Below are 23,134 nucleotides of genomic sequence, written 5' to 3'. Positions count from 1 at the left end.
TTTTAACAACTTAACAGGTCTATTCGAATGACTTGGAAAAAACAAAACAATTTCAGCTCGAAAAAAGACTAGATGGTCTGGTGGGATGAAAGTTTTCATTTAAAAAAACGAGTGCGTTCCCTTTTACCATCTTTTATTTAAACAGCTGTCATTTTTGAACTTATAATGTATATAAACTGTTTAAGTTGGTAGAAAAGACTAGATGAACCGGATGAATAATGTCATCATTTTGCATTTAGAAGCATTTAAAAGGTGAGCGCATCATAAAATCCGTTCACTTCTGCAACATTTTGTCTCCCATAGGTTTGTTCCAATTAACTGTAAACCCAAACTTTGACAACGATTTCATCAGAGATGAACATAACCTGAACGTCAACAAATTTCTTTGTACATTTTTCGTCACACTTTTCGTCAACCTGAAAGTTGAGGTTAAGTTGTCTTCTGTGTATGAAATTTGAGATTTCCAAATAAGATAGACCTTTTAAGTTCGAAAAAAGACTAGATGATCTGGAGGTATGAAATGACAGCTGACATCTGTAATCGGTTCCCTTTTGATCACTTTCGTTCACTTTTTACATTTTTTTTATTAAAAGTGAACCGATTCAGTTGGCAGCTGTCAATTCATCCCTCCAGATCATCCAGTCTTTTTTTTCAACTTAAAAAGTATATTGGAACAAGCTTATAGGTACGAGCTGTCATTCACATGTTCATTCTAGCCACAGACGTACCAACTTATCAATTCTCTGATTTTATGACGAAATGTACTAGAATCATTCAAAAATCTATTAAATTTGATCTTTAGTTTCCTTAACTGTTCTACTGTTCTGTTGCACAATGACATTTTAATCTAAGAGATTGTAACTGGTCGCACGAGTCTGAACGCTGAAGGAGCAGAGGGAAAAATAAAACGACACATAGACAAATATTCAATATGAAAAAAGTAGAGAAATTATACCGACTATATACATACGATCGTGTGTGCATATTTATAACTTATCCTTAAAATACTTCCCATTTGAGGCACAATATAACCCAGGCACATGCTAGACGAAAGAACGGCGAAAAAAATAATAATATTTTCGTTCCGGAATTTCCAAATATGTCTCATGTATTATTGGAAAATTGTCTTTATTTTCACAAATTGAATGGGCAAATATTTTTGCTGGAAATGAAATTCTTTTTGCTTTTATTCTTGATTTATAGAATTATTATTTTTATTATTTGCGTAATATTTCTTTGCTTCCATATAAATAAATGTACTTTATTGTAGCTCTCTCCTGGTTTATTATATCAGAAAAGAATATATTCCGATTTAACGTCTACACATGCAGTATACCCACTGCGGAAAATCTCGGGTATGATTCGAACATTTTCGATTTATTTCTGAGCGTTTTCAGTTAATCAGTTATCAAACGTTTAAGTACAAGATTTGACACTTATTTAGAACGATGCATGCGCGTGACGCAACACATTCATCTAAATCTAGTACTTCATGAAAAATTCATGAAGAATGTTGATTCGCTGTAATGATCAGCCTACATCAGAGAAATGTCAAGTTGGCACGCCTGTGGTCGGTGGAATGCGCATGTGAGTGACAGCTGGGTCCAGTGGAATATAATGGAACCAATTTTGTTTAATTCGCATTCTCTCCTATAGAACCCCTGTCAGTCACATAAGTATTCTACCCGAGAGACAGTGTTAGAGACTGCGGAATGAATGGCGCCAGATGTTGATCGGTGGAAATAGTTTTATTGAATGAACAAAGAATTTTGATTATCTATTTTCACAAGAGTTTACTAAGTTTTTTCACGATTCAATTACATCGATCATGTTACTTTGATTCTCCATCAGACAGCTGGTTTTTTGAGAGGAAATTCAATACATTTTCTATCGACCAATTATTCGACATATTCCCTCTATCTGTCAAAGCGACGCGACGCGACGTCCCAGGCGTCATATTAGCATCTCTCTGATGTAATCTATTATTCTTGCCTTTCCTAGCCTACAGTACAACACATGAAAACCTTATGCTTGATTTCCTCTTACTCCGTTTACGCTTCGTTTAGCTAAACCACGCCTCTTTTTTATTGTTTCAAGAGTAAACGGAGCGTAAACGGAGTAAGAGGAAATCAAGCATTAGGTTCCTCTTACCAAAATAGTACTCAGTGTGAGAGGCAAAATTGAATTTTTTCTTTGTTTATTTGACAGCTTGATCTGTCACGGCTCTCTCACGGAGTACTTTTTGGTGAGTGGAATGGACACTTAAGTATGGTTTCCACTCAACAAAAAGTACTCCGTGAGAGTGCGAGTTGTGAAAAAAACAAAGAAAAAATGGAAAAAAATCGAGCATTAGAGAGGCGAATTTGTGAGAGAATTTCATAAATTTTCTCTCACAAATTCGCTTATCTAAGATTGTTATGCGTTGTCCGGTAGTAGCGTACACAAACTATTTTTCAATGAGTCCTCAGATCGTAGCTTATATTATCAACTTGAAGTTCTCCCTACAATAGTAGTTCGGTTTGGATCACCCAAAATTATTCTCTGTGTATGCTCGCTTCATAATATGACTTCTGTGTTTGACATAAACTCCCCTGTTACATTACTCTTTAGAGTTCAGTCAATTCGAGAATCGTATCTCAAATCAGAAAACATTTTGTGATAATGTCATTGCAGTCAGTGGAAACAAAGTATGGCTTCAGTTTATACATTTAACGAATTTATAGGTATATATGACTGATCATAAAAATGGGTCAAACGAAAACAATTCGAAAAACATTTTCGTCAAATAAACGAAATGAAAAAAAAACAAACGAAATTCCGAAACTTGATTTTGTCAGTTTCAAACGGGATATCTACAGTCATTTCCACAAACGAATTTATATTCACAGCCAATTGCACAATTTTATAATCGAATATGTGTCACTTCTCATCGCTATTACACTGTAACAGTTAAACCCTCAAATTCGATTTCTTTTCAGTTATAGAAAGTTCTTCTCGTGTACAAAAAATTTCGTTTTTTTTTTCTTCTTTGCTATCCTGGTCGACATTTTACTTTATCGACTTGATACATTATAGAACTTTGAAACATTATTGAAATAAATATTTTATTTGTGTCATTTCAATCCAAACATTATACTGAGCACATAAATTTGTTATACATTTGCCTTTTTTTTATTTCCATTTATAGTTTATAGTCAAAAGCGACTTAAACTGATACGATATTACGATAGTACACTACACAGAATGTACGTACGTATGCACGTATATCGTCGATATGTATATACTGGTGGCATGTATATTATCCATTTATACGTGGTACAGCGGTATCCATACACCATTCGATATTTTTAGACTCGGAAACAAAAATTTACATTTTCCGAAGCGTGTTTTTATTCTCTCGGTCTATTCACAATTTATAGTCCAGTCCCCTGTGTCAGAAAAAGTGGCTCCAATCGCTTTACGTTTTGTACATTTTTTATCTCAAATGATTGGGCATGAAAACTCATGGAACAAATGCCTTTTTTTGGATTCATATGAAACAATTAAAATTAAAAAATCTCCTGAATGAGACAAGATTTTTGGAAAATTCCTTTTTTTCCTTGAAAGACTGATCAAGTACCAACATTTCTTGGAAAAATTTTGTTTTTTGAGCGAAACAAAATGGCGTCGATTAAGGGATTTTCCGGAAAAAGTGATCCGAAAAATCCCTAAACTTTGCGGTAATCTTACATCAGCAATTCGAAATCGATTTCTGCAAGTAAGGACTCTTTTTTGGAAAGCCGAAGTCAGTGATTTTCGAATGGTGCCTGGAGGACTTTACGCTGTTACCTGGATGTTGAGATATAGGTTAGGATTTCCACGCTTCCTAGAAGTCAGATTTTCTGTTATTTTTCTGAGCTTAGAGCCGAACCACATCGAAACTTTTTGTTTCGAAGTGACAGTTTTGACATTGACATTTTTGACGTTAGATCAATTTCGTCATAACCTCAGTTGAAAATGTGAACTACACACAAAACTTGTCTGTAAATAATTAATTTTGAATAATATTACAGTATTACCGTAAATATTACATTAAGACAACGATGACACTGTAATAGAGTTCAAAACATAGAGTTACACTCGAGAGGTGGCATGGTGGCGCTGATGCTAATCGGCACCCAAAAATTACATGGGCACCCAGACATGTTTAGAAATGACAGCGCCACCATGCCATCTGTCGAGTGGTACAAAATTAATTGCTTAAAGGCAAGTTTTGTGTGCAGTTCACGTTTTCAATTGAGGTTATGACGAAATTTTTCAGATGTAAAAACTGACAACGTCAAAAATGTCAATGTCAAAACTGTCACTTCTCGACAGAAAGTTAAGATCAAAGTTCTAAAAGACAGCCACGAAGACGGATGACACCGAAATCGACAAACGCACTCAGATTGTGTGTGAAATCAACTCGAAGAAAATGTTTTTTAGGAAAATTCGGAATTTAATTTTTGTTAAGTTGCCTTTTCCATATAATTTTCATAGCCGTTGAACTCAATTTGTGTGTCAGCGCTTTCGAGTTCAACTCAGAGTTGTCTTAACCTTTTCTTCCAGAACCTTGTCTTAGATGTGGTTTGGCTCTAACCTTGGGCCGAATAGCGACAGGAGATTAATATTTCCTGAGTAGATTTGTAGAATAGTCGGCCATCAACATTTTTGGCTTGATTTCTGGCCACAAACATAGCTCTGGATGCTGTGGATGCCCGTCCACAGCAAACGTTTTATAATACAACATTTATGCACAATTAACAATTCATTAGTGAAGCGCTCTTCCTGACGTTCCAACGTCTTCCCAGCTCGGGAACCTATTGATTTTACGCATTTTTTATCAGAGTTTTGTTTTGTTATTTATGTCCTTTTTAAAGTAAATAGAGCCCATTCCATCACAATTCATCATTCCTTATTGCCAGACATTATGCGAAAGGCACTGACTTCAGATGTCGAATGATTTTGAATTTGGTCGTGAGAAAATGTATTGAATTCTCTCTCAAAAAACCAGCTGTCATTCGACATATTCTCCGGCGAAACGATGTTCCAGTCGTAATATTAGCATCTCTCATTAGATTGACACAATGTACTGCACTAATAGAATAGATTCGTAAGTCTTTTCCATGCATAAATTATTTAAAAAAATTTATCTTTGTAATTGGATATTGCGTTGTATCGCCTGGATTCGACAAAATTAAAACTCCAAAAGTTGATGTGACCAAATTTTAGCCTAGCTTTCGACTGTGTGACCAGTCATCTTCAAGGCTGAAAAAATTTTATTTGGCACTTAATCACTTAGAGCTATGAACAATTATAATTTATTTTCGTAAACTTACGCTTACTACTAGGTTGTAAACAAACTTAATCAATTTCTTGGTTTTTCCTTATCACTTGCTTACAGTCTCGTTTGTTTATGTTTGTCACTTGACAATTTCACCTGTCACTCAAACATCTGTTGCAGATTCATTTCATCATTCCGTCTTCGAGGGGGGTTCACATGGCGGCGTTTTCCACTATTCACGATCAGATTGTAGAACATTGGCGATACATGAGCTGCATCTTTTCTGAAGTTCACAGCTGAATTTCCTTTAAGAATGATTTTGTTCGCTTCATGTATTTTGATCGTTCGTTTTGACCGGACTTTTTTCAGAATTTCTTTGTTCGCAAAATCAAATTGATGTTTCTTGGTGGACACATGGTAGACCAGTGCAGTTTTTTTGTTGTTCTTGGCCATGTTTTCCACGTCTTTCTTATGTTCTACATCCCTGTCATCGAGCCGGCGACACGTGCATCCTACGTAGCTTCTGGGGCAGTTCCGACAAGGAATGTTATACACCACATTCGAACATTGACCTGGTCTGAGTTTGTGTTTCATATTGGAGAAAATGCTGGCCACCTTATTTGTAGGTCTTGGGGCTATTTTCAGATCCTTTGTAAACTTTTTCAATTTGCCCCAATATATTATCCATTGTATTAAAACTTTGAATATGGATTTTCTTTGATAAACTATTTAATGTTGTTGGAAAAATGGTAATGTTGGAATTTTGGATAGCGTTCAATGTCTCAACAAAAATTGAAATTCTTAAAATTCTATTGCACAGAAAAACCGACGGTCCGTTCCTGAAGAAGTGGTGAGTAGGCGCCGATTCATCAAGAATTCGCGTTTTCTTAAGGAAATCGCCGTTTTTTGACATTTTGTAGAAGGGACTACTCACCTCTTTTTCAGAAATTCGCAGTTTCTTCAGAAATTCGTCGTTTCTCGTGTCGTCGATTTCTTTAGAGCAATATGTCATGTAAGTGGACGCACTCCACCATATGTGTGATATATTGTAAACTCTTTTCTTGTGTACGTTATAGAGTTGCCATTGTTGACAAAACGCCATAGCACACGTGAATTGACAGTTCAATGTGTCTGGGCCCATAACCTGATGAAAATACGTAAATTGCATTGATTATCGCTCAAGTCTAGCCATTTGCCAGTATAATCTAGGTGGTCCTATTTTCTTGTAAAATGTTCTCGAAATGATCAATTTTCAAGAAGTTTCGCGAAAACTAAGAAAATTTGGGGAAAGAATGTTCTCGAACATCTACATTCCAACAGGTAGCAACAATTACAATTCCAACAATTATCAGCGAATCGTAATTTTCGATTTACATTTTGTCTGTCAGTAATGTTCCATTCAGACGTAAAGAAATGTTTTCATAAAAAAACTGATGATTTAAGTAGAGAAAAGTCTACTTAAGAAATGTCAGTTCGTTGAATACTTATCGGTGAATGCTGATAATTGAAATATACAAAAAATAAAATCGAAGACACGAATCGCTGGAATAGAATATTCATTCAACAAAAAGTTTAAATTGGAAAATAAACTTTTCCAGCTTGAAATTGAATGGAGACGTGCTGATAATTTGGTTTTCATTCCATCGAATTATGGAACTATTTAATTAAATTGTATTTGCTTACTTGTCTGAAAATTTTAAAATTGTTTAAACACACACAAAAAAATGGTATCTGCACTGTAGATTCTACAGCCACTTACCTCCTTTTCATGTCGATATTTTATTAAAATGCGAACATGACTCATTTTTTGCTCCATGCACCTTTCGCTCGCTGGTAAATAATGCATCATTGTACGATGTTCTAAAGTTTTAAAATGTTTTTTTTTCATACAATTAAAAGTTTGACTATGATTTAGTTTTTCGTAATTGGGGGACATAATTCTCATCGTACGGCGCTACAGTTAGTCCATTCTAAAAAAAAACACATTTTTAAGAGCTTCAAAAGTTATCGATATTTCCAGTCAATGATATTTTGGCGCAAAATTTGAAAACGCCTAAGCGAATTCAAATTTCGGGCCAAAATATCATTGACGGCTAAGCACTTAATTGACTGGAAACATCCATGACTTTTAAAACTATGATAAATCCATAGAAATGATAAGTTGGTATGCTTGTGGCAAGGTAGAAGGAATGACAGTTGGCTCATATGGAAGAGAATATGAGAAAATTGCATACAAAATTGGTACCATTCTCTTCCATAGGAGCCAACTGTCATTCACATGTTCCTTCTATCTCGCCACAGGCATACCAACTTATCATTTGTATGGATAAATCTAAAATTATGTTTTCATTCTGTACACTCTGTACGTCATCTGATGAAATTATGGAAAGATCTTCTGTCATCAGAGAAACGTTAAGTTGGTACACATGCGGCGAGATAGAAGGAACATTGGAATGACAGCTAGCATATATGGGAGAGAATGCAGAGAAATGATAAGTTAGTACACATGCGGCGAGATAAAAGGAACATGTGAATGACAGCTGTCACCTATGGTGGAGAATTTGTATGAAATTCTCTCGCATTCTTTCCAATAGGTGCCATCTGCCATTCATTTGTTCCATCTCGCCTCATGTAAACCAACTTAACATTTCTCTGGTCTATTCAGCTATGACAACAATGATGTCTCTTTTGTTGTTTTCAGGTTCAGCCTTTGATCACTTTTTACTTTTCATTCGAAAAGTGAACGAAAGTAGTCAAAAGCGAACCGATTACAGCTGTCAGCTGTCAATTTGTCCCTTCAGACAAAGTAGCCTTTTTTCGAACTTAAACGGTCTATACGGTCGTTTCTTGAACTTTTATCCGGAAAACTAGATCCGCTACCGGAAATTTGCTAACAAGTGGCGAAAAGGGTCAACAAGATCCATGTCCCATTCGGCTAAATGGAAACGTATTTTCTCATCAAATATTCTTTGCACTTTGATTCCGAAATTTCAATTTTTCATCATTTCATTCATACAGGTAAGGGCAATCAAATTTCAGCCTAAGTTTGCATCAGCTGATTTTCAGCTGGTTCACTCATGCAAACAAAACTGATTATGAGTTTTTATACGGACCTAACAGTACACGCATTCGCGTAGCAGAACCGCATAAACATGTCTCGCCAGTTTTGTGAGTATGATTCATCTGAAAATCAACTGAATTCAATTTGATTGCCCTTCCCTGTAGGTAGATTACATTGGATGTTGCGAACTTAAATGATCACAAAGCAAACTCACATGTGTGTTGTTTGAGCAGCAGGCTTCGGTAACTGTCTTTTTGACTGGTGTAAATTTTGTGTATCCGAGCCGAAGGCGAGTTGCTCGAAAACGCACGAGTCAGTTTCCGATCTCATGAATTACGTATCAGCATCCAATGTATATCCTGGTTTATTGTTTCTGCCGGTTCCAGTCGTGTAATTGATTATTTTCGCAGATGGCAAACTGCCATCTAATGGTTAACTTTCGCATGGGGCAGCCGATAAAATATATTTCTTTCTAAATCACAAAGTAGGAAGTAAAAAACCATTATACGAAGATGGCTGCGTGAATAGCTATTTACTGAACAATATACCATCTTCGAGTATATATCATAGCTTCCTAAAATCAGAATTTTAAATTTTATTTAAATGCAAAAAAGAGCGGAGAGAATAAATAAAACACAGTGTGTAAGTTTTGGAAATTTTCCAACGTTTCCGGTATATACAATAAGAGTGCATTTCTCATATTATTTATGTATTATATACCCGTACTGAGTATGTGTAGGCTATGTGTACACGGTACTTGTATTTCCCTCGGCACTATTATTGAGCACACACATATTTTTTCCCTTCATTTTAACATTTAATAATGGAATATTATAAATACATAAACCATTTTGCCAGAATATTTCATAAATTTTGTGTAATGCACGACACAGCGAAAAGTGAAGAAGTTTTTTTGGGCGAACGAAAATGGTTCACAATCTGAAGAGTGTCGATGAGGAAGCAAAAGTGTTTCTTGTTGGATAAAGCATCAAATCGTACCGCGGCTTGTATCAAAGGTTTAACGCTTTTCTCGTCTCTGACACGTTGGCGTTTCAATTCGTTTTATTATCCCAACAAAATCTCTACGAGAAAAGTGTGACGCAGTCTTTGTAGCACAATTTCTAAAATGAATGATATCGCGCATGGGTTGACGATTTCAGCTTCGTTACGCAAAAATTAAATTGTGCACCCAATTAGTTCACTCGAGCTGGCTTAGTTTTCCTCATCATCTGCCAAATAATTTGACGAAACTTGACGAAATTCGAAAATTTGACGAAAATCAAAAATTTTACGAAATTTCACAAAATTTGACCACGCTAAATTTGAAAATACACTCAAAGTGACCAAATTTTTCCAGCTGCCCAACATAACCCGAAAGTGACCCAATTTTTCTAATTGCCCACCATGTAAACCAAAATATTCAAAAACTTTAAATTTTGAAATTTCCTCCAAATTACAACCAACTTCACAACAATCATCACAACACTCTCACAAAATGATAGAAATTGTTCCGAAAATTAATTAAAGTCGGAGCATTATAATTTGATCAATTCTACTCATTTAATTCATTTTTAAATTATTGTAGTTTTCGAAGAAATCATTTCGAAAACATTACAGTATAAAAGCTTAGACACGTGCATTTGAACGGATTACCCGCGAGTAAACAGCTCTAATGCGCATGTGTAAGCTTTTATAAGTAAACAGCTCTAATGCGCATGTGTAAGCTTTTATACTGTAATGTTTTTGAAATGATTTCTTGAAAATCTACAATTATTTAAAAATGAATAGAATCGATCAAATTATAATGCTTAGACTTTAATTAATTATGTCCACAAAATTCTGAGTTTTCCTGGGATAATGATGAATGAAAATTAAGTTCTAATGGCCTGACTAAGGTTCCTGCAAAGTTTCATGGAGATTGGCTGCGGTTTTTCAGAGATCGACCAATAGATTGATACATTGACGAAAATCGAAAATTTGACGAAAATAGAAAATTTGACGAAATTTGAAAATTTGACGAAATTCGAAAATTTGACGAAAATCGAAAATTTGACGAAAATCGAAAATTTGACGAAAATCGAAAATTTGACGAAAATCGAAAATTGGACGAAATTCGAAAATTTGACGAAGAAAGTAATTCTCTATCTGCCACCATTCAAGAAATATCTCCAAAACCCCAATTGACCCACCCATTTCCAACTCTCGACATTTTTCACAAATGCCCCTCTGTTCTACTCGTAAAACTCTGAGACTTTGCCGAAGAAAGTAACTCTCTATCTTTCATAACCCAAAAAATATTAGTCCTTTCATCTTTGTAGAGAAAATCGGTATCGCTCAATTTGTTCCAAAATCAATTTATTTTTGCCAAATTAATTTCGACATCAAATAGATGCCATCATCAGTGGCTGAAAACATTAATTTCAGCCACTGATGATGGCATCTATTTGATGTCGAAATTAATTTGGCAAAAATAAATTGATTTTGGAACAAATTGAGCGATACCGATTTTCTCTACAAATATTTAAAATACGCTCATCGATTTACAATTATAGTCCTTTCATCCTACACTCGAGTAGCTCAAAATTTGGTCACTCTAATCACTCTAGCTCAAACGAATCTGACCCGATTTTTTAAACTATTTTTTTGTTCGAATCGTGTTACGAATACCTGTCATTTGATGGGTCGCACGCCTCTGTAGGTTTCAATACAGCTAAGCTACAGCCGAAAACGCGTTCCCGACCCTCGAAAACCACACTCAGAAACCACTTCGAGGCCAATAAAACAAAATTCTGGTTTTTCCTGGGGTAATGGCGTATCACATTTTCATTTTTATGCCCACCCTGAGGTTCCTGCAAAATTTCATGGAGATTGGCTGACTAGTTTCCGAGATCGACCGTCGATAGATAGATAGATAGACAGATAGACAGATAGATAGAAACATACAGAGTAAGTTGAAAGATTTTGATTGTTTGGGAAAAGTCAATTTGGTGTATTTTGTATGAAAAGTGACCAATTTCAAAACGATGTATCTCCAGTAATTTTAAACCTACGTAGTCGAGTGAAAGCTCGTTTTGTTCGTATTTAAAGCGAGATTATGATATAATAGCTTTTGTGGTTAAATAGACCAAAGGGTAGAAACTAAAATGTTTGGCTATACGTTGGAGGTTAGACTGCGTCAAGTCCTCCGCTATCGCTTCGGACATCATTATGAAAATAGAAGACGAACGACTGTATAGTACTGCAACAATGTATCGAATTGTGGATCTATGGCCTGCCCCATGCGAAAGTTAACTATGTAGTGAATAGAAGACCAGAAATTTAAACATTTTCAACTGACAGTTGGACCAAATAACGCTGACCTCATATAATAAATGTCAAAAACTAAGTGTTAAAATGACCCGCTATGCGGCATAACAGGAAAAATATTTTCGTTTTATGTCCCTCACGGTTTCAAGTGAGTTGTGATTTTGGTTTTTTACTCGTTACCTCAAGCTTTTTTATACAGGAATATTACGTAGTCTGCCTGGTGAAAACGACTTCACCTGGCACAAATTAATGACCTTGGACATACTTTATGACACTGCAAAGTATTTGATTTGTTTAGAGACCTTACGAACAGCTTTTTACGCCCAATAACAAGTGCAGCCTTGAACACCGGCTTAACGTAACCACGCCTCGAAATTTCCCAATACTATCTGAGAAAAGTTAGGAGCTAATTATAATTGATATAACGCCTCAATATAGCCTTTATGAACACAAATTCATCACGTCAAACGAGTCACTCAGTGTGTGTCGGTGTACACCATTACAGCCACCAAACACACGGCAACTACTCAAATTATGAAGCTTGAGGGAACTTTAGGATCAATTGGTCCCTTTTGCAAATTTGTAGCATACATTTAGGCGTTCGTACATTTTTGATATTTCTATGAAACTTTACTCACGTATGATTTGCATACTTTGAGGCGTGGTTTGGAAGTCACATTAAGAGCAATGGACCCATTCTGCAGAATTATAGCCTACATTTAGGCGGAAAAATATTCGTTTTTTTATGATTTCCCTGAACCAAAATCTTTTTTCATCAAAGCACCCAAAAGAAAGAAAAAATTGGTTTGTTGGTGATCCACTTAGAGTAACCTTTGCAGATTGTGCAAATTTTTCCTTTAAAATTAACACATTTTTGCGTGCTTTAATGGTTTTCTTAAAAACAGATTTCGGTTCAGCAAAATCATCAAAAACCGAATATTTTTCGGCATAAATGTAGGATACAAAGCAAAAAAGGTACATTGCTCTTAACGCGACTTACAAACCACGCCTCATAGTATGCAAATACTCGGTGAGGAAAATTAGGTGTTAATTATAATGAATATCTCGCCTAAATGTGTCTAGCCTACAAAATTCATCGTCTTCATCGTGGAATTGTCTGACACGGGAATCGACCTTGCGTAGTTTTCACAACTATGGCTCCAGAAATTTAACCTTAGATGAGAAAATGACTATTTTCCCGCCTGCGTTGTGATAATAATATTTTAAGCCAACACAAACGCTACTTTGATATCAATTCAGGAAGTTTTCTAGTATAGGGTCAGCTTAAATCTAACTTGCAGCAATATCTAACTTAATGTATGGTATAAAAAAAAAGGAAACTTATACAGAACGTTCTTTGCTTATACCGTATGTGAATGCAATGCTCGAACTTCTACAATAATATATATACGTTCTCGAGCACAACCTCTATAAACAAATAAAGTTGCACCGTAAGATTTGTTTGGCTGTTTCTTGACAACCAAAACTACGAAGCCACTAGCATTGCAAAACTTTTCACTTGCACAAAAAAAAAGGAAACTTATCCAACATCGTTATTTGTGTGGCTTTGAAAAAGCTTTGAGAAGCTTATGTAGCACTATATCGTACCGCAGCTGAAATCTATACATAGAATTCATGTGATAGCTTGAGCTGGTAATTAAATTGTGAGGAAAGAAGACTGATTAAGGACTTGCCAAGACTCGTTAAAATTTAACGTTGATTTACTACATACAGCCGACAAATCTACATTGAAGAGGTGCGTTACGTTAGTGAATTGTACAGGCACTCAATTATATTATGACTATGGGATTGTAGGATGCATTACTTTTACATCCTACACACTTCCCACATTCAATTGAACCAACGAATCCAACGAATTCAATTTCATTTTTGATTTTGTCGATTGGCACCATTGACATACAAGTGGTTAGTTCTCATTATCTGCTTGTGGTGGCACCATATACTTTGCGTGTCCAAGCAGTTAAAGAAGTACCAGGTAGCGTCAATCAAAATTCTGAAAGGACAGTTTAGATCACATCTGAGTTGATCGCAAAGGCAGTAAGCAATTTAGAAGGTTTTTTTTGTTTACTATATGTATTTTACATGTTACATGCGTCGAAAACGGTACTTTTCATGTTTCACGCACTACTTTCGACTTCCAAGGCATGCAAAAACCACTCGGGATAAAAAGATGAAATGTCTCGTTTTCGCGTGTTTATTGACTTCGGCTACGCCTCGGATCAACAAAATTCACACGAAAACCATACTTTTCATCTTTTTATCCCAAGTCATGTAAAATACTAATGATCTTTTCTGATCTTTCAAACATCAGAAGGAAATTCGTGTGAAATGGGAGAAATGTAAAACCCTAATGAAATACATGTAGAATGAATGGAATGAATTACATGAACAAAACCGTTAAAAACGTGTGTTGATTGTTGAGTTTAAATTGGACAAAAGAGCAAAATTCTAATCATAAGATGTTGTGCAACAAAATGACGATCGGCTGTACCTCCACCGTTTTTGATATCCGCCTTCTTGGTACATGACATATGCAAGATTCTTTTCATAACATTTTCATTGTTCATTTGTCAACAGATTGCGAAGTGACATTTCAGTGTATTTTTAAGCTTTTCGTGATATCGCAAAAACTGCAGGTTATTTCATTAACTTTGGGATTCTCCAATTCAAATGAGTGATAGATCGTTGGATTCGTCTTTCAATTCTCCCATTTCACACGAATTTCCTTCTCATGTTTGAAAGATCAGAAAAGCATTAGTATTTTACATGACTTGGGATAAAAAGATGAAAAGTATGGTTTTCGTGTGAATTTTGTTGATCCGAGGCGCAGCCGAGGTCAATAAACACAGGAAAACGAGACATTTTATCTTCCCGAGTGGATTTTACATGCTATGGGAGTCGAAATTAGTGCGTGAAACATGTTAAGTACCGTTTTCGACGCATGTAGCATGTAAAATGCATATAGTACACACAAAAAAAACCTTCTAAATTGCTTACTGCCTTTGCGATCAACTCAGATGTGATCTAAACTGTCCTTTCAGAATTTTGATTGACGCTACCTGGTACTTCTTTAACTGCTTGGACACGCAAAGTATATGGTGCCACCACAAGCAGATAATGAGAACTAACCGAACTAACCACTTGTATGTCAATGGTGCCAATCGAGCAAATCAAAATTGAATTCGTTGGTTCAATTGAATGTGGGAAGTGTGTAGCATGTAAAAGTAATGAATCCCACAACCATAGTCATAATATAATTGAGTTACAAACAATTTTTTTTTTATCGATGGAGAACCTAATTATAAGACACTTTGTCTCGTATCATATGCCAAAAAAAGTTAAAACTTTTTTTATAAATCATTTTGAAAGTCACTAAAAACACGAAAATTCGAATAGAAATACAGTATGTCATCAAAAATTTTTGTATTTCGATTCGAATTTTCGTGTTTTCAGTGACTTTCAAAATGATTTATAAAAAAAGTTTTAACTTTTTTTGGCATATGATACGAGACAAAGTGTCTTATAATTAGGTTCTCCATCGATAAAAAATTAAAAAAAAACTTGTTTGTAACTCAATTGGGTAACTGTAAGAAAAATTAAAATTAAATATTTTTGCTTCTTAAAGTCACTCAATGTAAGTATGATGTGTTTGGGACTATTGATTGAAAAGAAAAAGTGATGTATGGACTTGACCTAGCATCTCATTCATTTTTCTTATAATTCGCTAACGTAACATGTCTTTCTGCATTTCAGAATTCACATATTTCACAAGTTTTGTAAAATATGTGAATATTTGTTACACTTTGATCGACTACATTTCGTTAGAATTGGAGTACTTCAAGACCACGTTCATCGAAATCGATGTCGTTCCAGATACAATAACAAAATTTGAAAAAAAAAATTCATTCGTGCAGCTAACTCGAAACATTTTTTTACTTATTTAAACGTTGCTCTTTAACTAAATGTAAGAGTTCCGACATCATAAATTTAGGCGGAAATTATTGACACTTGTGAAGCACTGTAGAGGGCGTCACTTTTCTATTTAAAAAAAAAGAGCACCAGCAAAGATCACAAGTTGCTATCTCATTTTCCATATATTTCTATCCCAACAAAAACCTCTAGAGAGACAAATTTGACCCTTGGCTTATGTAACTTCTAAAATGAATGATATCGCTGGAGGTGTCGCTTTCATCTCTTCGCACAGAGCGTTGACTTCATAATCATGTAAAAAAATTAGCGAAACACAATTGGCAGGTAATTCAGATCCTGTTGGAATATCGCTCGTTTTGGAAATTCGAAATTTTGACGAAATTCGAAAATTTAACGAAATTCAAAAAGACGGAATTTGGAATTTTGACGAAATTCAAAAATTTGACGAAACTTGAAAATTTGATGAAACTTGAAAGTTTGACAAAACTTAAAAATTTGACTAAAATCGAAAAAACGAATTAGAAAATTTAACGAAATTCGAAAATTTAACGAAATTCGAAAATTTAACGAAATTCGGAACTTTGACGAAAATTTGACGAAACTTGAAAATTTGACGAAACTTGAAAATTTGACGAAATTCGAAAATTTAACGAGCCATAAAACTCGCCGATTTCCAACTTAGTCGATTTGTATAGTTTTTTTCCCTAGACTCGTCTCGGCAACACGATTAGCAAAGATCACGATACGTTGAAAATATATGGAAAAATGAGAGACAGAGAAATGTGATCATTGTTTTTTCATAGAAAAGAGCCGCTCTCTACAGTGCAGATCAAGTTGTGATAGAATGTTATCATCGAATGTTATAGAGTATTTAATAAGAGCACATTTTTTGATCAGTTGAAAGTTGAATTGAACTGGTCCCGGGGACACGCATCAAAATGAGGTAAATTTAAACTGAGCCGAACTTTTAATTTTCTCATTCAATAATTTCTGACAGCTGACCCCGGGGCAAGTTAAATGTAAATGGTTTCCTCTATCCTTAAACATTCTATACACCTCCTGAGACAAGTTAAAATATAACTGGTCCGAATTATATTTGGTTCTACTCTCAGACCTAATATCACTTGATCATATATTCCGGATGAGGCTGATGACATGACCCCCTTTTTCGACATTAATTTGTTTGCTCTAAGATGCAATCAAACATAACAAACCATAAAATTCCACTACCATAGTGATATTAGCATTCTACTTCAGCACAAAAACAGCATCAAACAAAACAAAGGCAAATAATTTATTCAAATTTTAGATGTGAAATTTATAGCAAATAATTATGAGAACAATCCGAATGTTCTTTGATGTTATGACCTTTTCACCAGTTTCGGAATTCTCTATCCAAGTTGAATGAATTCCCTCACAAAATGATATCCCCAAAAACCGTCATAAGCCAGAGCGCATACATGAACATCTATACATTCATTTTCGTACGCTTCTTCCAAGAAAATCATATTAATTCCCCACATCATATTTCGGATGGTTGTACCTTTGCTGATGAAACTTTTACGACACTTTCCCATACCCATACAATAGATAATCTAAGAAAGTGTGCAATTTCGGGATGGGAAAAGTTTGTGCAGAACATTGTCTCAAGAATTGGGATATATATCACAATGAATGAGCTGCCATTTCGTCGCAAACAGTTTTCAATGTACCTTATTGTCTACCTGAAATTTGAATAATTGCATTAGCTCTCCTTCAGACTGAGTTACATACGTTGAGAGTTTTATCGAAGTAGAAACTATGTTGGAATCTAATCAAATAAAAGTGGAAGAAGTTCATGTCGTAGTTTTTAAACTAAGCATTCGAAAAGCTGTGTTACGCTATACAAAAGGACGTCTCTTAGAGTATAGTGACGACGGTAAATTTAAGAAGTACTAATTTTGATGCTGGTAAACACCCTATCCCCCTAAATTCAGTTAGTTTTAACTGAGCCGACATCTCTTTACGTCAACGTTAAATTTGTGGACTTGGGTTTGTATGAGCGGCCCAGCTGAAAAACAGTTGAAACGAATTCCAGCTGATTGCATAATTATTGTATCCCAACAAAAATCTCTTCGAGAAAAGTGTGACGCAGTCTTTGAAGTACAATTTCTAAAATGAATGATATCGCTAGAGTTGACGCTTTCAGCTTCGTTACGCAAAAATTAAATTTTACACCCAATTAGTTTAAACAAGCTGCCTTAGGTTTTCTCATCATCTGCCAAATAATTTTTACCAAAAAAAAATTTGACTGGAAACAACCAAAATTTTACAAAAAAAATCTGCGTCGCATGTGGCAGATAAATTTTCTTGCTGGTCTGTTCCTGAAATTTGCCACTTTGCGACGCAGATTTTTTTGGTAAAATTTTGGTTGTTTCCAGTCAATTTTTTTTTTGTAAAAATTATTTGGCAGATGATGAGAAAAACTAAGCCAGCTTGTTAGAAAATTTGGCGAAATTCGAAAATTTGATGAAATTCGAAAATTCGACGAAATTCGAAAATTTAACGAAAATAGAAAATTTGACGAAATTCGAAAATTTGACGAAATTCGAAAATTTGACGAAATTCGAAAATTTTACGAAAATCGAAAATTTAACGAAAATAGAAAATTTGACGAAAATCGAAAATTTGACGAAAATCGAAAATTTGACGAAGAAAGTAATTCTCTATCTGCCACCATTCAAGAAATATCTCCAAAACCCCAATTGACCCACCCATTTCCAACTGTCGAGATTTTTCACAAATGCCCTTCTTTTCTACTCGTAAAACTCTGAGACTTTGCCGAAAAAAGTAACTCTCTATCTGCCACCATTCAAGAAATACCTCTAAAAACATAATTGACCCACCCATTTCCAACTTTCTACATTTTTCACATATGCCCCTATGTTCTACTCGTAAAACTCTGAGACTTTGCCGAAGAAAGTAACTCTCTATCTTTCATAACCCAAAAAATATTAGTCCTTTCATCCTACGCTCGAGTAGCTCAAAATTTGGTCACTCTAATCACTCTAGCTCAAACGAATCTGACCCGATTTTTTTAATTATTTTTTTGTTCGAATCGTGTTACGAATACCTTTCATTTGATGGGTCGCACGCCTCTGTAGGTTTCAATACAGCTAAGCTACTCTCTCCTTGATTTCGGTTCAACGATTATGGAAAGTTCCATTTTTGGGACGTTATTGACGATTTTCCCTTTGAAAATTTGAATTTACTTTTATGAAAGCTTTTCCGTGTGACAAACCACTATTTTTCTGGTCCAACTCCTCGCTGAAATTATTTTTGTGACTGTTTACGGAGTAACACATCCAAAATAAAGTCCTTACGTTTATAGCACTTCTTTGTTCTAGGCACAAGACATTTCGTACGTTTTTTGGCCATTTTTGCAGCTAATATTTCGACTTTTACCAAAGCTGAAGCCACCAGAGGTCAGTTCCTAAAAATAAGTGACGTCTTCTTGGTCCACTGTCTTCCTTATCCTAGAACTATAGATATGCAGGGAATTCTGACGATTTTTCTGGCTCCCTCCTGGTTTCTTCTTATGAATTGGCCTACCTTAACCATCGACTAAATTCAGAAAAATCGACAGAATTCCCTGCAGAACTATAGTTCTGGGATAGGAAAGACAGTGGACCAAGAAGTCGTCACTTAATTTTAAGAATTGACGTTTGGTGACTTCAAACTTGTTAAAAGTTCAAATGTTAGCCGAAAAAATGGTCAAAAACATAAGAAATGGCAAGTGTCTAGAACAAGGAAGTGGGAGGAATGTCAGAACTCGACAATATTTTGGATGAGTCGCTCCATGAAAAGTCTACGTATTTTTTATTGATCTAGAAATAACTTAAAAAATCAGTAAAAGGCATACATGACTTTCTCAGGAAATATCTCAGGCACCTGAACATTGAGCATGGCCGGCCTGCTGAAATGAGAAGTACTGGAATGTAGCTCTTTCGAATGACACCACGTTTATGAAAAAAAAGGAAATGGCCGGGGAAAATGGCTTCAAAGTTGATGAATTTTTGTGGGAACCCTAATACAGACTTCATTTCCTCCAGAAAAAAAGTTCTTCCATGAAATATCTGTAAGGAGTCATACTTACCAGAACGAAAGAAACTTTTCAAAAAGATATTTTCGAAAATATTAGACTTTGAAGGTTTTCATATAAATGGCTTTTCCGCCCGGAAAACGATTTTCCATTTTCCTGATTTTTTTTTGTTTAACAAGTTTTCGTAGCAAACGAGACGAGACAAAGAAAATGTCTGAATAACGTAAATCGTACGGAATTACACATCGACCTGCACTAACATGATCGTGTGGGGGAGTCATTAGAAAGGTAATCATGGCGTTAGCATAGCGCCCGTGACGCAAGTCCTATTACTAGAAAAAATTTCAAAAATTTTTTTTTGTCGTAGACTGCAGAACCATATATACAGCAAATATTGAAGTTCTACAATTCAAAGACAAATGACTCCAAATTACCATTAAAAAAAACTAAGCGTCCGTACGAGTTCAACGAGCTATCACACGTTCTTGCAGCTTAAAATTTGGCCACGCAAAAAATCTTCCAAGAAGCCCCATTTCCATACATTTTGGTCAATTTCAGTACTTTAAACGAAATGAGAAAATCCTACGTTACTTTGTTAGTCCGTCCGTCCGTCCGTGTTTACTATCTTCTAAAGTCTTCTTTAGATTTTGTTGAAATTTTGGGAGTAGATTCTTGTCGTCATTCTAAGACATTCCAGGAAAAAAAAAATTGGGGGGAGCCGGCCTCGTTTCGGAGCTAGGGCTCCTCGAAGTTCCCATATAGGCCCCATATAAATAACACCTTTAAATGTGGGTGTGTGGATGGGTATGGTAGAACAAATTTGTTCGCTTTTGGTATTTGGTAAGCTCTGCTCGCCTCAATTTTTTTTCCTAAATTTAGTATTTTTAAAATTTTTCAAAATTTTGTAAATTTTTCAAATTTTTCAAATTTTTTTAATTTTTTCAAATTTTTTAAATTTTTCAAAATTTTTTAAATTTTTTTAAATTTTTTAAATTTTTTCAATACTAATTCTTCCAAAAGAACTGATATCAGTCAAAAACACTCAAAAGAGTAAAAGTGACGCAAGTCGCTGTGCATACTTCCAAAACATCTGATATCGCTGGAGGTGACGCATTCTGCGCTTGTACGCAAAAACTGTAACAGCAAAAATTTGACCAAAGAAATTCTAGAAACAAAATTTTACCAAAAAAAATTTGCGTCACAAGTGGCAGATGTTGAGGAAAGTACTTTTAAGAAATTTTTTAAAATAGGCAAGAATATGTCCTAATACGTCCGAACCATCTGCCACTTTGTGACGCAAATTTTTTTTTGGTAAAATTTTGTTTCTAGAATTTCTTTGGTCAAATTTTTGCTGTTACAGTTTTTGCGTACAAGCGCAGAATGTGTCACCTCCAGCGATATCAGTTGTTTTGGAAGTATGCACAGGGACTTGCGTCACTTTTACTCTTTTGAGTGTTTTTGACTGATTGGTGGCAAATAGGGTCTTCCCTCAAGAATCACTCAAAGTGAAAATACTGAGCGTTCGAGATGTAGTAGTAGCTATTGAATCAATCATCGATACATTGAAAAAATGGAAGGTAGACTGACGATAGTTCGCTAAAGATTAAGCGACAGATATAGAGTTCAGACGATAGATATAAGCAGTGAAACAAAACAATCGATTGCGCGATTACGAGACGGATAACAAAGCGGATAATCCGTAACAAATGGTTTTGGAATATTGATCTGTATTTATTAAAAATGGTTTTACTTATCCTATCAATAGTTTCGTCTTTTTACAATTTTGTAAAGCAAAAGAAAGAATCAACCGACTTTTCCCATTCATCATTGCAAAATTTATTAAATTTTCTCATGCAACTAAAATCGTGAAGAATGAAAAGGAAGAGTAAAAATTGTACACTCATGGATCCAACAGTTTAAGTATTTTAACTGACATGGCAAAATACCTCAAGTCCAAACACATACACACAGACAGTGAATTTTCTTTTCTCTTTAAAACGAAAACTTCTTTTTTTATTCGAAATAAATACGATGATACGTAAAAGTCCGCCGACACAACAAGCTATTGTAAAATTGTGATGTGTCAGCAATTTTCAACGATACACCCAGCGACAGAGAAGAATAAGATAATATAAATATATGACAAGGGTAGGAAGACATATTGCTGACTTTATTTATGAAGTGTGTTGCCAAAAACATCTAATATTTTGTCAGAAAATGTTATACTTTTTGTGTGTACAAAATTTATGCGTAGGTACACAACACACATTTTCTTTTTGGAGTACGAGCGAGCAAGGAGTCGCAAGGAACCCGGTGTGGTCCCTCTTTGATAAACTTACATATGATATTACGTTGCTGGCAGAACGATATATGAAATACTCGTATTATGTTGGGATACTTTATAACACAACCGAGTAACAGTAGCGGATAATGTATGGATATATATTTCAACATGACATTCATACATACTTGAGGTAGTCATTCATGTGGGTTTTCCTTGTGACATGCATACACCTTTTTATGTAAAGTACGTGCGTATATTATTTAAATTTTTTCAAATTGGGATAATGTACATAAAACCTGGGGAGAGAAAAAAATCGTATGAATATAATATGTATTTATGTTTATGATGAAATGTAAGTTACTGGGATCGTTTGAAAGACACCGAGGAAAATCGGGGATTATTCTCAGCTTTTCATATTGAGTGGTCTGGACATTTAGGTAACTTTTTGACTCCCCCCTAACTCGAACGACTCCTAAACTTAGATATTTCGAATCTAGTCATCCATACGAGTTCAACGAGCTATCACACATTACAGTAGCTTACGATCTGGCTGAGGTATTGAATTTCAAAATTTTGCTTTTTGTATGAAAATAAGGAAAATTTCCTTTTTTCAGATAATGCAAATCGCCTACGTTAATCCTAATCCGTTTCCTAATAGGAACTTCCTATGGAAAAGTAGATCCAGCTACTCCCAAACGTTTCTATAGATTTTCCTGAAATTTTTGTTATAGGACCAAGAATGGCCCAAAAATAAGAATGGAATTTTCAAAACCCATAACTTGGCAGCTGGAGCTCTCCAAAGTCTCCACACAAATGCCATATAAAAGCCAATTTGTATGTGTGTGTGTGTGTGTGTTGCATATTTTGGTGCATGAAATGAGTGGTCATCTGGTGAAAGGTGAGTGTTGTTTTGGGATGTGTTTCTTGTTGGAAATTGCGTGGATCATTAAGTATAAATTTCCACTAGATTGGTTCCTAAAATTTGGGATGACAGATGATTCCTCTGGCACTCCCTAACTCCTATAGGATTTTTTTGATGGATTTGGGTTATTTTCGACAAGAGTGCGGTGTTCCAAGGTTGGTTCCTAAGTTTTGGGATGACACATGATGCCTCTGGCACTTCCTAACTTCCATCGGATTTTTTGATGA

At 35.1% G+C, this 23,134-nt stretch overlaps 1 protein-coding gene and 2 long non-coding RNA genes across 3 annotated transcripts in view; 2 read left to right on the top strand and 1 right to left on the bottom strand.

Annotated features, from left to right (window-relative positions):
• Positions 1–23,134, top strand: part of LOC119075776 (neuroligin-4, Y-linked) — a 192,201-nt gene that overhangs the window by 95,139 nt on the left and 73,928 nt on the right. The window lies entirely within an intron of this gene.
• LOC119075835 lies at positions 4,113–21,333 on the top strand. Its single transcript, XR_005087477.1, has 4 exons — positions 4,113–4,223; positions 4,451–4,455; positions 19,491–19,508; positions 21,322–21,333. It is a non-coding gene; the product is annotated as an uncharacterized LOC119075835 (long non-coding RNA).
• LOC119075827 lies at positions 4,368–5,944 on the bottom strand. The gene is made up of 2 exons (XR_005087468.1): positions 5,358–5,944; positions 4,368–5,286 (listed from the first exon to the last, which is right to left on the bottom strand). It is a non-coding gene; the product is annotated as an uncharacterized LOC119075827 (long non-coding RNA).

The sequence above is a fragment of the Bradysia coprophila genome, unplaced genomic scaffold (assembly GCF_014529535.1).
Source record: "Bradysia coprophila strain Holo2 unplaced genomic scaffold, BU_Bcop_v1 contig_232, whole genome shotgun sequence".
NCBI classification, from domain to species: Eukaryota; Metazoa; Arthropoda; class Insecta; order Diptera; family Sciaridae; genus Bradysia; species Bradysia coprophila.
The sequence above is the reverse complement of the archived record's forward strand: the minus strand, read 5'-3'. Positions and strand labels throughout refer to the sequence as shown.